Source organism: Chiloscyllium punctatum, chromosome 23 (assembly GCF_047496795.1).
Source record: "Chiloscyllium punctatum isolate Juve2018m chromosome 23, sChiPun1.3, whole genome shotgun sequence".
Lineage (NCBI taxonomy): Eukaryota > Metazoa > Chordata > Chondrichthyes > Orectolobiformes > Hemiscylliidae > Chiloscyllium > Chiloscyllium punctatum.
In genome coordinates this window covers 78,862,091-78,879,622 of record NC_092761.1, presented here as the reverse complement: position 1 = coordinate 78,879,622, position 17,532 = coordinate 78,862,091, and positions in this window count along the sequence as shown.

Sequence of the window (17,532 nt, the reverse complement as noted above, 5' to 3'; positions counted from 1 at the left end):
GGGTTGCTTTTCAGACTGGAGGTCTGTGACCAGCGGTGTGCCACAAGGATCGGTGCTGGGCCCACTGCTTTTCTTTGCTCATATAAATGACTTGGATGTGACTATCGGAGATACAGTTAGTAAGTTTGCAGATGACACCAAAATTGGAGGTGTTCTGGACAGCCAAGAAGGTTACCTCAGAGTACAATGGAACGTTGATCAGAGGGGCCAATGGGCTGAGGAGTGGCAGATAGAGTTTAATTTAGGTAAATGTGAGGTGCTGCATTTTGGAAAGGCAAATCACAACAGGACTTATACACTTAATGGTAAGGTCCTGGGAGTGTTGCTGAACAAAGAGACCTTGGAGTGCAGGTTCATAGCTCCTTGAAAGTGAAGTCACAGGTCAACTGGATTGTGAAGAAGGTGTATGGAATTCTTTCCTTTATTGGTCAGTGCATCGAGGATGGGAGTTGAGAAGGTCACTTTTTAGTTGTACAGTTCATTGGTTAAATTACTTTTGGAATACTGTGTCGAATTCTGGGCTCCCTGCTGTAAGAATGACGTAGTGAAACTTGAAAGGGTTCAGAAAAGATTTACAAGGATGTTGACAAGAGTTGGAGAGTCTGAGCTTTGAGGAGAGGCTTAATAGGCTGTGATTATTTTCTCTGGAGCTTCAGAGGCTGAGGAGTGACCTTATGGAGGTTTATAAAATCATGAAGGGCACGGATAAAGTGAATAGCCAAGGTCTTCTCCCCAAGTTGGGGGAGTCTAAAACTAGACGCCCCAATTTGAAAGTGAGAAGGGAAAGGTTTAAAAGGGGTAACTTTTTCATGCAAAGGGTGGTGAATGTAGGCAATGAGCTGCCAGGGGAAGTGCTGGAGTCTGGCACAATTACAACACTTAAAAGGCATCTGGATGGGTTCATGAATAGGAAGGGTTCAGAGGGATATGGGCCAAATATTGGCAATGAGTCTTAATGAATTTAAGATATCTGGTCGGCATGATGATTTAGACTGAAGGGTCTAATTCCAAGCTGTACAGCTCTATGACTCTCTGACTCTATGAGAATGACTTTGTGACAGTTTCCTGTCATATATTTTAATGGCCATGGCTTTCACTGTGGAAACAAATAACAAAAGTTACATGCAAGCCACAATTATACAATGAGCAAATATATTTCTCCATAGAGTGACCTGCAGTTCATTTCTCTTTGCTTACATCTCCCATGCATAAGGTCCATTAATAAGATAAGGATATCATACCTGTATTGTTTCTCTGCAGCAGTTTAATTAACATCTTGAGTCTGAGTAAACCAATGGAATGTTCCAGAGATTTAAAAATGTCTCCTTATGCTGAGTGCGGTGCAAATGAAATATTTTCGTTGATGGTGACTTGTTTTTTGCAATCGTTTTTGTGAGCTACAGCATGAGCTACACCATGAGCTCAAAAGCAGACATTGCTGTCTGTTTCCATAAAATGGAAATAAAATAAGCTCAAGAATGATGGAACAGAGGATCACGGGGAGGCTTGGATGAAGCATAAACACTGGATTGGACCTGTTAGATTGAATGGCCTGTGTCTAAGCTGTAAGTATTTTGTAACATAGAGGATATATAACAGACACTCATTAATAAAAATAAAATTAAGCCTTTTGGGGCAAGGTAAAATGGTAACAAACATAGAGAATAGAAATGAATGACTTTTCTTGGATTACAAGATGACAGATAAATACAGACGAAGAAAAACGTTAATTCCATTTTTAGCTCAAACAGCCATAAAGATTTTACAGTCTGAAGAGATAGTATCAAGAATACCCCTTGGATTTGTGCTGGATCTTTCCTGATCTCCAGTCATAAACAATTTGAGCAGAAATTGTTGGAAATACACAGCAGGACTGGCTTTAAATGTTGACAGACAAACAGTGTGAACATGATTAACGGCTTATGCCTGAAACATCAATTCCCCTGCTCCTCGGTTGCTGCCTGACCTGCTGTGCTTTTTCAGCACCACACTCTCAACTCTGATCTCCAGCATCTGCAGTCCTCACTTTCTCCAACAGTGTGAACATTTCAGGTACATGACAAAACAGAACAGAGGCTGATGGATTTTTGAATACTAAGGGAACTTAAAAGAAGGGGCTTGCATTTACGTAGTGCCTATCATAATTACAGGGACTTTTAAAGTACTGTCAATATTGTTTCACAGGAAATGCAGCAGCCAATTCACACAAAGCTCCCACAAGCTATTCTCTCTCGAGTTTTTTTTTCTGGATGGACGTTCGAGGTCCATGTGCGGCAGCAACATCTGAAACCAGAAGTCAATACTGGTCGTCACTCTGACTGGTGCACATGGACCCTGGGAATGACTGTGCAGCTCAGACAGAGGATTGCCCACAAACAACAAGGTCAAAATGACCAGATAATCGTTATTTTCCCTTGCTGATTGACAGGACACCAGTAACCACTCTCCTGTTCTTCATCAAAAACAGTGCCATAGGAGCTCTCGTATTAAACTGAAAGGGCAGAAATGGCCTTAGTCTAACATCTCCTCTGAAAGGTGGAATAATAGTCCAGGATTCCTCTGATACCAGACTAATGTATCAGTCTTAGTTATTGCCTTCAATTCCTAGGATTGGAATGCACAGTAGCTTAGTGACAAGCACTGCTGCCTCACAATACCAAGGATCCAGGTTCAATTCTAGCCTTGGGTGACTGACTGTGTGGAGTTTGCACATTCTCTCTGTGCCTGCATTGGCTTCCATCAGGTGCTCTTCCTACAGTCCAAAGATGTGCAGGTTAGGTCAAAGGATTGGCCATGCTAAATTGCCCATAGTGTCCAGGGATGTATAGGTTAGGTGGATTAGTCGTGGGAAATGAGGGGCTTACAAGGATGAAGTGTGCCTGGGTGGGATACGCTTTGGAGGGTCAGAATGGGCTGAATGGCCTGTTTCCACACTGTAAGGAGTCTATGATTCTTTAACTGGACTTAAACCCAAAAGCTTTGTACTCAGAACCTAGAGCCCTATCACGTAAACCATGCTCACATTACTTGGCAGAGAGTTTCATGTAACAAGATGGTGCTGAGTTTGAAGATCAAACATGACCGCATTGAACAGCAGCAGAGGCTCAAAAAGTCTGAGTCCCTTTAATTCTTACATTCTGATGGAATAAAGCAAATTAGAATCTATTTTATGTACAAAGGCAATGAATAAATGAGAAAGGAAATTACAGGTGCCTTATTATAAAAGGAATTTTGGATATCGTGGATAAAAATCAGAGGAGATTCACTAAGATGGGTAGAAACCTTAACTAATTAAAGTTGCGAAAAATTAGAATTACTTTCAGTGAAGCAAAGAAGGTTAAAAGTTAGCCTCACAGTCTGCTTTGAAATGATAAACACAAAGACCATTTCTACAGATCAGTGAATCAGGAACAAAGGGGCACAAAGTTCAGACAGGTATGAGAAACATCAAAGGGGGAGGCTGGATTTCTTCCTCCCCCCCCCAACACGTTAATAAGAAGATGAAATGCATTGCCACAAGTGACTATTGAAACTGATTCAATCATGACATTTCAAAGAAACTCAGATAAGCATCTGAAGAAGGAAAATATTGAAGGCTATATGAGGAAAGAGCAAGGGAATTGGATTACTATGGTTAACTGTGATGTGGAACTTAAACTGACTCAGTCACAATGGTCAGAAAATCTCTTTATGTGTAGAAATTGTGATGTTTCCTCACAATACACCGAAGCAGAAGGAAAGCCATTGTACATTACAGAGAGGCTCAGTGTAAATCTGACCTACCACACCTCATTCATTTTGATTGAAAATAAACCCTATTTTGGCAAACCTCATTCAAGAATCATCAGCACAACTCTGTTCTTTAATAGGTCTGGAAATATCTCACTCTTTTTCTGTCAGGCACTTAGCGTGTAACATTACCTTCACACGGAGAGTTTGACTTAAACCAATGCATTAAAAGACAACAATGCAGCGAAGTAACAGATAGACTGGACATTTAATGTAACTTCCCAGTTGGAACAATTTACAGTGAATTCAATAGCCCAGATATCGTTGAGACCAGCTTTTTTTAAAAAACTATGTAATTAACACATTAGTTGAATGCTGTAATAGTTCTTTATGAAATTCTTCTAATAGCTCCAGATCACTTTGAACTTACTCAAACAGCCTTCCACAATCAAAGACTTCTTAGAGTTCAATGATTGTTGTCAGAAAAGCAAATCTAACAGTCATTCTGTCCCAACAATACCCTGCAGTGATGATGTGAGGGAGTGGTTAACCTGTTTTAGGCTCATTTATTTTAGGAGCATTACGTTTGGCAATGACAAATGTTTTCTAAACCATTCAGACAGAAGTGGGTCATTCAGCCCCTTATGTTTCTTCTGCCATTTCATAATTCAAGTCATTCTGCTATAACACGTGTTTCTTTAACGCAAATTCGCTGAAACGCGATTGACGAATTGCGGGCACTGTTTCTAAAGTGCGAACGTTTGAAACAGGCGTTGACTGTAACACAATTATATCGCCTACACGTGAAGTGCTATTTCTGAAGCGTGATTTTTCTACAATGCGGGGTTGCACAAGGACAGAACCATCACGTTATAGAAGAACTTCCTGTATCACAAATCTGAACACTACTGCTCAGTAATCCTTGAAACCGCTGCCTAAAGATCAATCTCAGTTTTGAAATTTCCAATCAACTTAGGCTTGTAATCAGAGTTCCAGATCTTTGTCTGAGGAACTACGTTCTGATAGCGTAAAAATATAAAAAGTTAGAAACCAGGAGGATGAGAAGGCCATTTCGCCCTTTAAACCATACTCTGTCTTTCAATACAATCCTAGGTGATCCTCCAGCTCAATGGTAGATTCCTGCTTTCTCCCATAACTATTAATGACTTTAAAATCTAAAATGTATTCTAACTCTTTAAGAATATAAACAGTGAGTTGAACTCCACAGCCTTCTGTGCTAGAGAATTCCCGAGGTTCACTATCCGTTGAGTTTCCTCACCTCAGCCCTGTGTCCTGAGATTATTTCCCCACTTCTGGATTCCCCAACCAGGGAAACATCCTTGCTGCATTTAGTCCGTCCAACCCTCTCAGAATCTTTTACATTTCAATCAGATCCCATCTCATCCTTTTAAACTCTAATTTACACAGGCCCATTCAAACTCATCTCCCTTAACAGGACAGTCTTGCAAATCCTGTATCCGCCAAGTGAAACTCCTCTGCATTCCCTCTATCACAATTATAGCCTTTCTTAGGTAGGGAGGTTAAATACTCCAGGTGTGGGGTCACCATGGCCTTATTTAACTGCAGTAAGACATCCCTACTTCTAAGCACAGATTTTCAATGCGTCAATTGCCTTGTTTGCTGCACCAGCCTGTCTATTTTCACTGACTGTGTACAAAGACTTCTATATCTCTTTGTACATCTGCATTTCTCAATAAATCAACATTTGGAAAATCTTCTGTTTTTCACACTGAAGTGCATAACTGTATTCTAATGTAAAGTATATGCCACCTTTGAATGCCCCAGCTGCAATGTTAAGGTGTTATATGTTTGTTTCACACAATATCACTTCTGAAAATAATGTTTGTTTGTTTCCATTATATACTCCAAGGAAAAACTTAAGCACTACAATTAAATTATTCACTAAGCCTTTGTACTGTGGAAATACAAGCCAAGTCTGTATAACCTATTGTCATAACCTGATCCATTTAACCTCAGTATTGCAAAACATGATTCAATCTTCAACTCCCAAAAAACTTGCTGAAAGTCTCAATCATGTCTTTGCACTTCCAGATTTCGTCATTCGAACCCTCTCCTGACTGTTTTTCCACATTCTACCCTTCGTAAACTTTAGATTATCCAAAAGCTCTGCTGTGCAGCTCACCCACCCCCTTGTTCTGTCTGACCTACATTGGTTCCCAGTCAAACAACTTGATTTTAAGATTCTTGTTTGCATGATCCCTTATTGTTGGAGTTGAGAATCAAAGGTCAGAGCAAAGAAGTGCAGATCTCTTCCTGTATCTATCAGACTCTGGGCAGCTGCGAACATCTCAGTGGCATCAGCCAGATGTTTGCATTACAGAGACAGTATGGTCCCAAAATTCAACACAGTATTGGTAGAGTGAAGGACACTGTTTCACAGACCGTTGCCAGGATATGGAGATTTTGATATCTGCACAGGAGTGGTTTCAGACTTCACTGGCCAGCACCTAGATCCTGTCTTTATAGGGAGTCAGGAGCCTAGTGTCAAGCACCATGCCACTCACCCTAGCTGTCTTCATCATATTATGTGCTGTTTCTCCTGTGATGAGACAACAGGAGTAATTGAGTGAGGTGAATGGGGCTAGCACATCAGGGAAAGGAGGTGAGGTTTTCCACGCCAATGAATAGGCAGCGTAGGTGCCATTATTCAGGGTTACTGCTGGGGAGGATAGGGCTGGGTGAGAGCTGATGAGCAAATCTGTGCACATAATAGTGAGAATGGCACTCCAGGGGCTTCTTTGGATGTGTGTGCAGTAGCAGGGATAGCAGGGATGCAGTGAGAGTGAGTTAGGGGAGTGAAGATGCTGGCACTTAAAGTGACAGAGCACAGAAGGTAATGGACCTTTGCCCTAGTTTGTTCTTCAGACAGGGGAGACTGCACTAACCCAGATGGCAACCTTGGACCAGCAGGATCTGGTTTCAGGACCTCCTTTGCCCTCCTCTGCACTACATCATCCTCAATGGCATCCAGATCCCTGTTGACAAGCCAACTCCCCTATGTTAAAGATCATGAAAGGCATGGATAGGGTGAATGCACTCAATTTCTTTTCCCAGGGTTGGGGAATCAAGGACTAGAGGACATCAGTTTAGGGTAAGAGGGGAAAGAATAAATGGGAACCAGAGAGGCAACGTTTTTACACATAGGGTGGTATGCAAATGGTGGAGTTGGGAACATTAACAACATTTGTTATGAAGATGTTGGTGTACTCTACCTTTAAGAGAGTTAAAAGCTGGTAGAGCTATCTGACAGTATCAAGTGTTCTCAATAAAGTAACAAGTTTGAGAAGATTTGTAGCTCAGGTTGAGGTTCTGGATGTAGGTTTGCTCGCTGAGCTAGAAGGTTCATTTTCAGATGTTTTGTCACCATACTATGTAACATCTTCAGTGAGCCTCTAGACAAAACACTGCTGATGTTTCCTGCTTTCTATCTATATGTTTGGGTTTCTTTGAGTTTCTTTGGGTTGGTGATGTCATTTTTGGTGGTGATATCATTCTGTGCTTCATCTGGAGGCTCACTGAAGATGTTATCTAGTATGGTGATGAAACATCTGAAAATGAACCTTCCAGCTTAGCGAGCAAACCTACATCCAGAAGGTAACAAAGTAACACTTGGTCAAAAGCTGAATTAGCTGGTTGCCTGGAAACAACAAAACAGATTCAAATCAGGCCAATCGTTTAAATTATACCCCCAAAAAAATCCAAACTCCAATCTAGTTTGCACTTAGTATATTGACAATCTTAAAAGCCAATCTCATAATCCGATGCTTTGGGGTATAAGACTGGGGAAAATTGAATAGTTGAGAGGAGAACTGCCCAGCTATCTTGAGGGAAACTTCAGAGGGAACCCGCTACTAGATGGTTCAATTCGTCATTTGCCCCTATACCAAGGTCAGACGATGGATTTACAGCTAAGGGCAAGTGGAGGAGCAGTCAAGCAGGGCACCATAGTAGAGTCATGAGTCGAATTTGGGGCAATAACATGTAAAAATGCCAAGGCTTCTAGGACAGAAACTGTTCATGAATTGTACTAAAAATGACACTAGGCTGACTTCCTTTGATATCCATCGATATTCGGTGTTTTTTTGCAAGTGAAAGAGAATACAATAATAGGAATGTTTCTCTGTAACTGTCCATGGCCTCAGTAAGATCACTTCTCAAATTCTATTAAAAATAAGTATAAAAATAACAGGAACACTTCAGAGAAGACTCACTCACTGCTGGGATGAGGGTCTAATACTTTAAAGAAAGGTTGAACAATTGGGCCCATACCAATGGTAATTTAAAAGAATTCAAGGTGGTTTTATTGAAATGCACGGGATATTGAGGGCACTTGATATGGTGAGTACCAAGAGAATGCTTCTTCTTTAGTGGGAGGTTAGAATCAGGGACAAAGTGTAAAGTAAGAGGTCTTCTCTTCAAGGTAGAAATCAGCAAAAACCTTCATTTCTCTCCAAGAGAGACATTACACTCTAGTTATGATTTGGAGGTGCCGGTGTTGGACTGGAGTGTACAAAGTTAAAAATCACACAACATCAGGTTATAGTTCAACAGGTTTAATTGGAAGAACTAGCTTTTGGAGTGCCGCTCCTTCATCAGATGGTTGACAACCACCTGACAAAGGACAGTGCTCCGAAAGGTAATGTGCTTCCAAATAAACCTGTTGGACTATAACCTGATGATATGTGATTTTTAACTTTATTACTCTCTAGAATTCACTTTCTCAGAAAGAAGTAAAGGTTGGGTCATTGGGTTTATGCAAGGGTAAGTTAAATAGACTGTTGATAGATAAGACAGCCAAGTGGCAAACTGAGAGGTGAGCTTAAGATCACCATCAGATCAGGCATGCTGTTATTGTGAGGTGGTTCCCAATCAAAGGGCTCTGCTTATTTGCTCCAATGTTTAGATTTGAACTGGTGTTCTCTGTTATGGACCAGACCAGATCCCCTCAACATTTATTAAGATGGTAGCCTAGATACTAACTATTGCTTATTTTAAAGGTAAATGTGAAGTGCTGTGTTTCAGATGCAATTCGATTGGTCAAACTACTTGACGTTAAACAAAACATATCGGTGGTAGGGAAATTATTGGAAAAGATTCTCAGGGACGAGATCTATACACATTTCGGAGCAAGTGAACTTAATAGCAACAGACAGCATGTTTTTCTGGGGGGATATCATGTCTCACTAATTGATTGAGTTTTTGAGGAGCTTATGAAGATGATTGGTGAGGGAAAAGTAGTTGATGTTATCGACATGGAATTCAGTAAAGCCTTTGACAAGGTCCCTCATGGTAGACTGGTACAAAAGGTGAAGTCACATGGTATCAGGGGTGGATACAGAACTGGCTTAGTCATAGAAGACAGAGGGTAGCAGTGGAAGGATGCTTTTCAGAATGGAGGGCTGTGACTAATGGTGTTCGACAGGGGTCAATGCTTGGACCTCCTCTGTTCGTGATTTATATAAACGTTTTGGAGGAAAATGTAGCTGGTCTAATTTGTAAGTCTGAGGATGATACAAAGATCAGTGGAATTGTGGATAGTGAGGAGGATTGTCAGAGGATAAGCAGGATATAGATCAGTTGGAGGTATGGGCAGAAAAATGGCAAATGGGGTTTAATCTGAACAAATGTGAGGTGATGCATTTTGGAAGGTCAATTGCAGGCGGAAATTATACAGTGAATAGCAGAACCCTTAGGAGTATTGACATACTTTAGGGTGTAGGTTTGCTCGCTGAGCTGTAGGTTCGATATCCAGACATTTCATTACCTGGCTTGGTAACATCATCAGTGGCCACCTCCAAGTGAAGCGAAGCTGTTGTCTCCTGCTTTCTATTTATATCTTTCTCCTGGATGGGGTTCCTGGGGTTTGTGGTGATGTCATTTCCTGTTCGTTTTCTGAGGAGTTGATAGATGGCATCTAGATCTATGTGCTTGTTTATGGCATTGTGGTTGGAGTGCCAGGCCTCTAGGAATTCTCTGGCATGTCTTTGCTTAGCCTGTCCCAGAATAGATGTGTTGTCCCAGTCGAAATGGTGAAATATCAAAGAAGTTTCAGAAATGACAGCCAGACTTACTGAGACCCCTCGGAATCCTAGTAGCACACAAACCCACCAACACACTCAAACAAAAACTAACAAACTTAAAAGAGCCAGTACATCCCATGGACAAAACCAACGTCATCTATAAAATTCCATGCAAGGACTGCCACAAACACTACGTAGGACAAACAGGAAGAAAGTTAGCCACCAGGATACATGAACACCAGCTAAAAAAGGCATGCTTGCTTTCATTGGAAGATGCATTGAGTATAATGAAAGCCAAATTATACTACAGCTTTATAGCACTTTAGTTAGGCAACACTTGGAATATTGCATACAGTTCTGGTCACCGTGCTACCGTGCTTTGGAGAGGGTACAGAAAATGTTTACCAGAATGTTGCCTGGTATGGGGGATTTTAGCAATGAAGAAAAGTTGGCTAGACTAGATTTGTTTTAAGTGGAATGCAGGAGGTTGAGGGCCACCAGATAGAAGTTTTTAAGGTTGTAAATGACATGGATAGAGTGGAAAGTATGAGGCCTTTTCCCAGGGTGGAGGGGTCAATTACGAGGCAACTCACGTTCAAGGTACGAAGGGCACATTTTTCACACAAAGGGTGGTGAGTGTCTGGAACATGTTGCTAGAGGTGGTGGAAGCAGCCATAGCAGCAGCATTCAAGAGGCACCTGGACAAATACATAAATAGGAAGGGAATAGAGGGATACTGATCCTGCAAGTGAAGACAGTTTTTAGTATGGAAGGGCAAAATGGGGTGGAGCAAGCTTGGAGGGCCGAAAGGCCTGTTCCTGTGCTGTATTGCTCTTTGTTCTTCTTTTAACATACTGTTTATTAAACACTATAGTAAAAATACAACACAAGAAAGAGCAACTTGCAATAATTTAACTCTACTGAAAAACTTAACAGAATAATAGATTATTTTACTACTAAACAGTAACTGCTCCAATATAATACCGTTCCATAAACACACTCTTGGAAAAAGCAAATTTAGAACACAGAAAGTCTCACACACAACTCCCACAGCAGGTAGAGAAACCCCAGCCTTTGGCTGAAATCGAGAAAAGGAAGAGAATGTCTTCCACTTCTTCAAGATCTCAACAGCAACAATTGAAAGCTAAAGGTCCTGGTTCTGTGGGAGTTAGCTACACACATTCAGGCTGCCTGTATTGTTCCAACTTAAAGAAAAATCCAAGACCCTTCACAAATCGTTTATCTTTTTTGTAGACTGCTCTGCACCTGACCCCATTCTCACTCTAAAAGAAGCCAGGACAAGACATATCTCTTAAAGGCAGCAGCATCATCACGTCTATCATAAGGTGTCATGCAGTCCTAAATAAATCACAGTTGGACTTTTCCTCCAGAGGTTTTCATCGAAATTCTCTTATTAAAGTCTTACTGGCACAGAAGGAGGCCCATCTGTCCATCAGATCCAGGATGGGATGGCTGCATTCACTCAACAGTTGTCACGTTGTTGCAGATATAAACCTCACCCTCTGGCAATGGATGTGTTGCATGTTGTAAACACATCTTTGAGAAGATTTTTGCATCGGTCTCTTTTTAACTTGTATCCTGAGAGACTAGCTGACTTCCTTTTTCTGGCATTAGGCTAATAGACTCAGGGGAAATGAAATGAACCTACTGCCAGATAAGGGAGTCAGATTTGATAGCAATAAAAGCACAAACTCACTGACAGACATTGGTATCTCTCAGTTTCAGGGAAAAAACAAGTAAAATATAGAAACTGCTTTCGGCAATTTTAATCTGTGGTGCACTGGATGGTTCAGAAATTCTATAAAAAGGGTTAGAGAGAGCAAATTAGCATGTGAATCCAACATAGGAAGAATATTTAACAGACTTTCAAACAGGTCCCCAGAGCGTCATCGTTGCTGCCTGAAGCTCTGACACCTATTGTTTCCTGTATCTTGCACATCCCTGCAGCTTTTCAGATTGTTTTGTGTGATAAGCTACTGTCCTTTGTTCCCCAGTCCCTTTCCTTAGCTGTGATCATTCTTTTTCTTTCTGAAAAAATCTGCACACCACAATTGCATTTGACATCTTTCTGTAAGATAAGTCGCTTTCTTCTGCTTACGTTCGTGTCCTTGCATTTGATTCTTTCGTGTACAGTAACAAATCTGATGTTGCCCTGACATTTCAACTAACAATCGTGTTTGGCTAAGACTCCAGCACAATGTTTGTCTGGACTGATTCAGTTTGAGTTCTGGTTTCTTCTGATTACAGTTGAGTGGTTCTCGTCATTTTCACTGAAGTGCTCAGTGAGACATTGACAATACTGATTCACTGTACAACTTAAGTGACTGCAAAAACAGATCTAATGGAGCTTACTAAAGAAGGATCACTGGACTTGTTAACTTTATTTCTCTCTCCACAGATGCTGCCCAGATCTGTTGAGTTTCTCCAGCAATTTCAGGTTTTATTGATTGGAAGTGCTGGACTTGGGTGGACAAAGTTAAAAATCATACAACACCAGGTTACAGTCCAACAGCTTTATTTGGAAGAACTAGCTTTTGGAGCACTGCATTGTTGGACTATAATCTGATGTTGTGTGGTTTTTAACTCAGAATTTATTGTGATGGAGCCCATGTGATTCCTTTGCTAGTACCTCAGTATTGGCATGATCTGGGATCAAGTCCCACCCAAGACTGGCTGGCCACAAAAGAACCATTCATATAAGACCATAATACATAGGAGTAGATATAGGCCAGTCGGTCCATCAATTCTGTTCTGCCACATGGCTCATTAGTAAACAGCCTGGAAATCTCTTCTAAAATTCCATATCATCCTCCAAGTGGGAAACAAAACCCGGAAGAAACAAACAAATAAACAAAATGATACAATTGCTTACTGCACAGGCCATTCTCTACAGACCATCTGTCCTGTTTCCAGTTTGGAAGCTTGGTCTTTCTATTGCATTGCTCCCAGTAGAGGTTTGAGAGCTGCGTAACAAATAGGGAAAATCTTTGATTCTCTTGGAAACAGTAAGACACTCAAAAGACAAACACCTCTCTGTGCTACATAAAGATTCAGTCTTTTGATCACCTTTCTCCACCCATTCCTCCCATTTCTCCCCGCAGTTAGATACCCGCTGGGTAGCTGAGTAGGATCGTGACTTTGATTCTGTGATATTGCTTTTTTATTCACAGAGCTCCTTTGTAAATTTTTTTTTTTGGACTTGAAATGTATAAATGATGGCAGCAATTACTGCCACCCACGCAGCCTGCATTTGGTCTGACCAGCTAAACCTTCTGAAGGAAGTGAAAAAAGAACCTTTGAAACATTTGGCACAATACTGCATCGCTTAAGAATTGCCAATTTACAGTTTCTGTCATAGATTAGATTAGATTAGATTACTTACAGTGTGGAAACAGGCCCTTCGGCCCAACAAGTCCACACCGACCCGCCGAAGCGCAACCTACCCATACCCCTACATTTACCCCTTAGCTAACACTACGGGCAATTTAGCATGGCCAATTCACCTGACCTGCACATCTTTGGACTGTGGGAGGAAACTGGAGCACCCGGAGGAAACCCACGCAGACACAGGGAGAATGTGCAAACTCCACACAGTCAGTCGCCTGAGGCGGGAATTGAACCCGGGTCTCTGGCGCTGTGAGGCAGCAGTGCTAACCACTGTGCCACTGTGCCGCCATATGTTCCCACAATGCAAAGCTACATGAAGGGTCTGCACATGTCAATTTGTGGGAGGACAGATTGACTTCCCATTCCAGAGGTTGTTGCTGTGTAAAGATGTTGGAGGTCTGTGAAGCAACAGGAAAAATGAGAGAGAATGTAGGCCAGTAGTAGCAACATATTGTCAATCTGGAGCAGATGACAATAACAAAATGCTTGACTGTTGTGGAGTATCACATCATGATAAATCAATTGTCCTAACTATTTGTCGCCTATGTGAGGTGGCACTTTCACATCACCTCTTATAATCCACCTAATTTACATTACATTCTGAAATAATTTCATATTCCAGTGTGATTTCAGAGGTTTTAGTTTCACTTCCATTTTCAATTATGGGTATCAGTATGAAAATCACCTGTGCTAAAAGATTCCAAGCTCATTGGTGCAATAAAAACAAAGACTCGGCTTTTCTTTGTGGAGTGAGAATTCAGTGAATTTGTCAGTCCTCCAGCTCTCATTCCAAAATCCCTCAATGTCCAGCTGTCCTTTAGTTATAGGTGATCAATTTTAATTCATAACCACAACCTGCTTTTCTGAATCTTAACAATTAACAAGAACAACACAGAAAAGCCTGACATATTCAAGGAAGAAGCACCATATCAGTCTCAAAATGTTTCTCTCTCCACTAACCTGCTGAGATTCTTGAGCACTTTTGCTTTTATTTCAGATTTCCAACTTCTCCAACTCTTATGAGTTATATAATGTGACATTGCCCTGGAAAAAAAAGGCATGGATTATTATTAAATTGAAATTCAGATTTAGCAGTACGATACTAAAGGGCAGAAGATGAATGGGATTATAATAAGGCTAGTTCTGCCAAAGGATGGAATCTTCTCTCTTCAGAGTCAACAAACAGTTAACTTTGGGTATGGGGATTTTGAAGGTTAAAACTGGAATCTGGCATGTTGTTTGCAACATTAAACTGAAATAGACTTAATGGCCATTTCATTAAAGACTTTTGATGCTGGAATTTTAAATCACTGTGAAGTTTTTTGCTTCACAGCATTAGGAACATTCCAGCACGAACTACAAAATGGGATCTGACTCCAGGCTTGCATGCAGTAGTGTCAAATGTGATTAAGTAAGGCAGCTCCTTGGAGTTACTTCAAATACCCAGAGCATAGAATACATCTAACAATGCAATAAGTCAATACACTGAAATAGCAGTTGCTGGAAGAGCTCAGCAGGTTTGGCAGTATCTGTGGAGAGAAATCAGAATTAACATGTTGGGTTGAGGTAACTGATTTTGTTTTTATGCAATTAGGTAGTATTTAGACTGTAGTTCGATCACAATGGACAGTTTTGGAAAACCAGTGATTGAAGGGATATTAAAAGAACTCTTGCCTTCAAGAGTGAAAAGTTATAATTATGAGGAAAGACAGAAGATACCAAAACACTTTCCACTGAAGCAGAAAAAAACATTGAACAGATTTATTAAAGCTTTTAAAAGATAAAGAGGATTTAGCTATGTTTTCCCATCAGTTTTTTTCATCAACAGGATGTGAGCATCACTGGCAAGATCAACATTTATTGACCATCCTTATTTGCTTTTGAGGGCATCAGAGTGAGCTAGGCTCTAGAACTGCTGACAACCAATGAGATTATGACAAAGAAATGTTTTCCTTCCTTGTCCTTTGAAAACTGCAACTTTTGACAAAGTTGCCCTATTATTCTTCTCCAATTCCTATTCTTTGTTGTCCAGCTTGGACGGACTATTCTCACCTGACTTCATCTTCACCTGTCTAATCATATCCACAGTTTAATTCACAATCTCTTCTCGTTTTGTTCCCAAATTGTTATCACCAACATCCCTCAAGGCTTTTAACTTAGCCTCTGCCTATTTCTAATCTACACTTTGACCTTCACATGAGACATTTTCTGAAGTCACAACATTATGTTTCATGTATACGTTGACAACAGCCAGGTCCACCTCACCATTTTCTCTTTCAACGTCTGCACTGTTACAAAAGATCAACATGCTTATCTGACACCTGGCATTGAAAGAGCAGAAATTTCTTCTGATAAACATTGCAAAGAGTGAAACTATTCTTATTGGTCCCCACACCAACCTCTCATCCCTACTTATTGATACCATATCTCTCCTTGGCAACATGTTGAGAAGAAGGCAATTTATTTTCAACAATGGATTCAACATTTGACTCTAAAATGAGCTTCCAATTCAAATGTCTGTCATCACAGAGACGGTTCACTTCTCCCTCAATAACAATACCTGGCCTTTTCAGTTCATCTGATGTTGAAACCCTTATGTATTTCTGTTACCTCTAAACAAACTATTTCAATGCACTTTTGATTGGTCTCCCACATTCTACCCTCAGCAAACCTGAGCTAATCTACAGCTCTACTGACCCAGAAACTCACATTCTCCTCTCACTCTTGCGCCTGCTAATGAACATTTCTTAAGCAATATGCAAATTTTAAAATCTTCATCCTTCTTTTCAAATCTCTCCATGGTCTGGTTGCCTTTAATACCAAAACATCCAAGAAAATCAGCATATTTCTAATATTTGCAATCAAAGAATAAGTCATGTTTTTTCTTCTTCGCTCATCTGAAGAAGAGATTTTCTTTAAGACCTCAACTTTCTGTTTCTGTCACAGATGATGGTTGCATGTGATGCTTTCTGATGAAGTCGACTTAAGGGATGTCCATTGCTTTGGAAAAGAAGAGCTTTAATTGTTCTTTGTTCTGTTAAGAATTGTTGTCGGAGCAAATAAAAATCTGGGAATTTTGCAATTCTTTTAAATAGTCTGATTCACAAAACAGTCTCGAGAACTTCATTCCAAATGTACCAAGCCATATTGTTAGCTTGTATTAATTTATTATGTACACACATCTTCTTCAATTTGGATTCAGTTGGATAAAAGATTTCTGGATATCTTTGAAGTTAATTCAAGTTAATTCTGACACTCCAGCTCCAACAATTGAACTGAACCCAAAGAAAAGGCAACTTTCTCTGAATACAAAGTATAACCACTTATAAAGAACAGCTTTATAAAATTGCTGCATGTATATACAACCGATATCTTCACACCAAACCGCTCTTCCTATTCTCCTGTGTTACATATTTCTTGAGATATCGCATTACATAATATTTACTTGTTCCCAAAGATTGATTTAGGAATTTAGTGAACATACATTGCTCCTTGTCCCAGATGACTTAAGTTTGTGTTGGAAATTTGAGCCAATGTTACTTCCGTCGACATTAATGCTGGTGATTTAGAGACTGTGTATAAATCTCCAGGCTTTTTGGAAATGGAAAAAAAAAGGCCAACCATTTTGCACTCACTAGAATCTCATAAATATCAATGCAAAAAATAATAGAAAAAATTGTTTTTAATGATGCTAAGGGAAGAACTTTGACCTCTGTGCCAATAGACTTCCTTGCTTCCTTTCAAATATCGTCTGAGAACTAAAACATATACTTGATATATGACTGCAGTTTGGAGTTGAGAATGAAGTTTCATCAGAAATATTGGAGTATCTGACAAAGTGACACTTACTGAGAGTCAGCTCAGATTTTGCACTGAATGGAATCCATCCTTAGTTGATGAAATTTACTTCAATTGCAGCTAGTTCTATTGATCTGGAACAAGATAAAACAAAATATATCATTGACTCCCATAAGGATATATTTGGCCTGTGGTCAGAACTTGGTTAACAGAATAGATTTTAAGGAGTGCCTGAAAGGAACAGAGTGAGGTGGAGAGCAATAGGGAGAATATTCCGGAACCGGCAGCTGTACGCATGACCACAAATGTTGAAACATTTAAAATTGAAGTGGTCAGTATTAGAGGAGCACAGCTATTTTGGAAAATTGTGGAGCACGAGCAGATGACAAAGATAGGCAGGGGTGAAACCTTAAGAGGTTTAAAAAATAAGGATAAGAATATTATCTGAAGTGCATTATCGGTTCAAATATTCTAAACTCATTTTAAGTGATTTTGAATACTGTACATAGTTTTAAGTGGACTCAATACTGAACCT